General features: G+C 47.1%; 1 non-coding gene across 1 annotated transcript; it reads left to right on the top strand.

Annotated features, from left to right (window-relative positions):
• The first annotated feature begins 505 nt into the window (after positions 1–505).
• Positions 506–578, top strand: TRNAK-UUU (transfer RNA lysine (anticodon UUU)). Its single transcript has one exon. It is a non-coding gene; the product is annotated as a tRNA-Lys (tRNA).
• The last annotated feature ends 3,464 nt before the right edge of the window (positions 579–4,042 follow it).

Raw genomic sequence — 4,042 nt, forward strand, 5'->3', positions numbered from 1 at the left:
CAGTCTTTGGCCTGCTTGCAGTTGTGACTTGAATGCCAGAGGAGACGTTGGATCCAGAAGGCTGGCCTTGCCTGGAGCCCTATGGGAAGGGATGTGAGCTGAATTTACTCTGAGTCCTGCAGGTGGGCTGCAGCAAGGCCTAGGAGGGAGCCCTCTTGGTTGACCTGCTGGCCCAAAGTCATTTTGGCGGTGTTGGTCTTTACCCAGGAATGCTGAAGGGTGGGCCTGAGGGAGGGAGACTCAATCCTCCTCCATATTTGTCATGGCTGGAGAGGAGGCTGTAAGAGTGGCCAGGTTGATGAGCTGGACCTTCTAGAGTTTGGGGAGGGTGGAGTTGACTTGGGCATTGTGCTGGCAAAATGCCTCAGGGTGCTGGAGGGAGGAGGAGACCAGGGCTAGGACTGGGAAGAGATAGCGAGAGAGCAGCAGGTTTCCTCTACTGTTTCCTGCTGTCTTTTTCTTGACTAGTTTCTCCTCTGCATGAACTTGTTCCTTTTCTTTGTGAGCCTGGCTAGCTCAGTTGGTAGAGCATCAGACTTTTAATCTGAGGGTCCAGGGTTCAAGTCCCTGGTCAGGCAATGAGCTATTCCCCAAGATCATAAAAGTCTATCACTTTGGCATCCTTCTGGGTGTCTTTTTCTCTTCAGAATTTTGCCTTTCCTAAGAAGGGCTTTTTGTGTGTGAGATTGAAGGGGAAACTTCCTGACATCCCCTCTGTCCTCACAGGCTGGAGGAATAAAGGCCTCTGGGCATATAGCAGGTTTCTCCCAGATGGCTGCATCTCACATGGTGGAGGTGGAAGCTCTGTCTCCTTGCCTCTTTTTCTGCCTTCACGTGGCTGTGCTCATCTGGCTGGCCTGTCTGAAACAGGGTGTGGGGAATGTTTGGAGCTTTTGCTTCATATTGAGGGCTCCCTCCTACAGCAGAATGATGTGGGCTCCGTGGAGAGTCTGAAAGAATTGTCCCGTCAGCGTTAGGTGCTCACCCAGCGCTCGGCTTCCCTTCGTGGGAGTGGGGAGGAGGTGGGGCTCAGCCCCCCCAGTTGGAGAGGGGTGCAGGTGGCGGGGCTGCTGACTGGGACTTGGAGGAGTGTGAAAAGTCTGCGAGAGGAGTGGAGTGGGAGGAAGAGCATGTGTCTGCAATGCCTGAGGTAGGCCTGTGACTCCCCCAGCAAGAAGGTTTTTGTGTGTGCCAGTCCCTGGGAGGCTTGGGTCCAGGCCAGTGTTGGGGCCTGAATTGTCAGGGGAAGGAGAGTGTGGAATTGGTGGAGCTGGGGAGTGGAGCACCAAGAGTCTCTCACCCCGCCTTGGGAGCACTTGTGGGGACTGAGCTGTCTTTAGGTTGGGGTAGTGGTGGGACCCCAGGGGATGGGGAGCAGCAGTCTGGGGGCTTATTCACCCAGGCAAGGAAACACCCCTATCGGGGGAGAACTGACCCAGCGGTGAGCACCGGACCTGTTGGTAAATCGCACAGTGTCCTTCGGTCTGACGTGAGACCAGAGGGCCCCTCGCCAGCGAAGAGAAAATCCAATACAGCAGCAGCAGCCTCTCTTTCAGTGACCACAGCGTGTTGGGCGGTGGTTGAGGGACTGCAGCCATCAGCCTTGTCATAAATACAAAGGGAAGGGTAAACCCTTTTAAAATCCATCCTGGCAAGAGGAAAAAATCCTCTCACCTGTAAAGGGTTAAGAAGCTAAAGGTAACCTTGCTGGCACCTGACCAAAATGACAAATGAGGAGACAAGAAACTTTCAAAAGCTGGGAGGAGGGAGAGAAACAAAGGGTCTGTGTCTGTCTGTATGCTGCTTTTCCTGGGGATAGACCAGGAATGGAGTCTTAGAACTTTTAGTAAGTAATCTAGCTAGGTATGTGTTAGTTTATGATTTTTTTAAATGGCTGAGAAAAGAACTGTGCTGAATAGAATGACTATTCCTGTCTGTGTGTCTTTTTGGTAACTTAAGGTTTTCTCTGGAGGGATTCTCTATGTTTTGAATCTAATTGCCCTGTAAGGTGTCTACCATCCTGATTTTACAGAGGTGATTCCTTTACTTCCATTAAAAGTCTTCTTGTAAGAAAACTGAATGCTTTTTCATTGTTCTAAGATCCAAGGTTTTGGGTCTGTGGTCATCTATGCAAATTGGTGAGGATTTTTACCAAACCTTCCCCAGGAAGTGGGGTGCAAGGGTTGGGAGGATTTGGGGGGGAAAGACGTGTCCAAACTACGTTTCCCAGTAAACCCAGTTAAAGTTTGGTGGTGGCAGTGGAAATTCCAAGGCCAAAGGGTAAAATTAATGTGTACCTTGGGGAAGTTTTAACCTAAGCTAGTAAAAGTAAGCTTAGGAGGTTTTCATGCAGGTCCCCACTTCTTCCCCTAGAGTTCAGAGTGGGGAAGAAACCTTAACATGGTGGCAGAGTGGTGGGATTAGCCTGAAATCCTTTTGAGATCGATTTGAGATTTTCTGAACCAGAAAAACAGATTTTAAAAAAGGATTTTTTTTCCTTTGGGGCTGCTGGAAAGGAGGTCCAACTGAAAGCAGCTAGTTTTTTCTCTGCTTTGGGGCCAGAGCAGAGACAAAAGGGGATTATCTTTGTGAAGTGCAGGTTTTCTTTGCCTGGAGGCAGAGTATTTAATCTCCTGCAGGGAAATTCACAGTCTTAGCAAAAGAGAGTTTTTTTTTCCCCCTAAAAGTAAATAGGGGGGCGTTCTACCCATTTGCCTGGAGACAAAAGTAGCAGGGTTTGGGGTTTTTTTTAGGATTTTGATTTTTTTTTTCAAAGAGCACAGTTTGAACAGGAATTTTTTTTTCCTTTGGGCTGCTGGTAAGCAGATTTCCAAGTAGTTGGAGGTTTTGTGCTTTGATTTGTGGAATAGAGCAAAGAAAAGGGGAATTGTCTTTTTCTGTAGGATGACAATCACTATCAGAGAATAGGTATCCTATTCCAGCACAGGAAAATTTTACAGCCAAGTTTTGTTTGTTTATTTCTAAACCTTGGGTGTAAAGTTAGTTAAAAAGAGAGAGGTTAGGATGACAGACTCCACGGCTCAACAAAAGCTGGAATTAGCCAGATTTCAGGTGGAGGAAAAACAAAAGGAACATGAAGGACAGATAGAACTCATATGGATGGAGAAGGAGGTACAGGAGGCTGCCCACAGGAGGGAAATGGAGGCAAGGAAGCATGTGGAGGAGGAGAAGGAAAAAGAGAGGAAGCATGAACTGGAGATGGAGAAGGTAAAGGCTCAGAAGAATATACAAACAAACCTAGCAATACTTCTCCAGGTACCACTTCCCATCCCAGAAAGATCCCCACCTACAAGGCAGGCGATGATACTGAGGCCTTCTTAGAAAACTTCGAAAGGGTCTGCCTTGGGTACAGCGTCTCTACTGACCAATACATGGTAGAGCTCAGGCCGTAGTTCAGTGGACCTTTAGCTGAGGTAGCAGCTGAAATGCCTAAAGAACACATGAAGAAGTATGAACTGTTTAAATCCAGGGAGAGATTCAGAATGGGGATAACTCCCGAGCATTCTCGTTGAAGGTTCAGAGCCCTAAGGTGGAAACCAGAAGTGTCATTTACCCGACATGCATATCACATTGAGAAACATTGGAATGCCTGGATATCAGGAGCAAGTGTTGAATGTCCAGTAAATTTGCCCTTCCTAATGCAAATGGAACAATTCTTAGAGGGTGTTCCTGAAGAAATAGAAAGATCCATCCTAGATGGGAAGCCCAAAACTGTATTCGAGGCAGGAGAGATGGAGCCAGATGGGTGGAGGTGGCAGAGAAGAAGAAAACAAGTTGCACTTTGAGCGGAGAACAGAAGGCACAACCCCAGACCACCATATGAAAATTGTAAATGAAAATCATTCAATATGAGAAAGTCATTCGTAATCAGGTATCCTGATCTATTTCTCATGGCACCATCCACCAAAAACCAATTCTATTATCTCTTCCGCATTTGGTAGAGATTTATGGTGAAAATTGCTAAAAATGAGAAAGTTATAACTGATCCTTGCTATAAATCAATTACAAATGGAATCATCCT

The sequence above is a fragment of the Natator depressus genome, chromosome 4 (genome assembly GCF_965152275.1).
Source record: "Natator depressus isolate rNatDep1 chromosome 4, rNatDep2.hap1, whole genome shotgun sequence".
Lineage (NCBI taxonomy): Eukaryota > Metazoa > Chordata > Testudines > Cheloniidae > Natator > Natator depressus.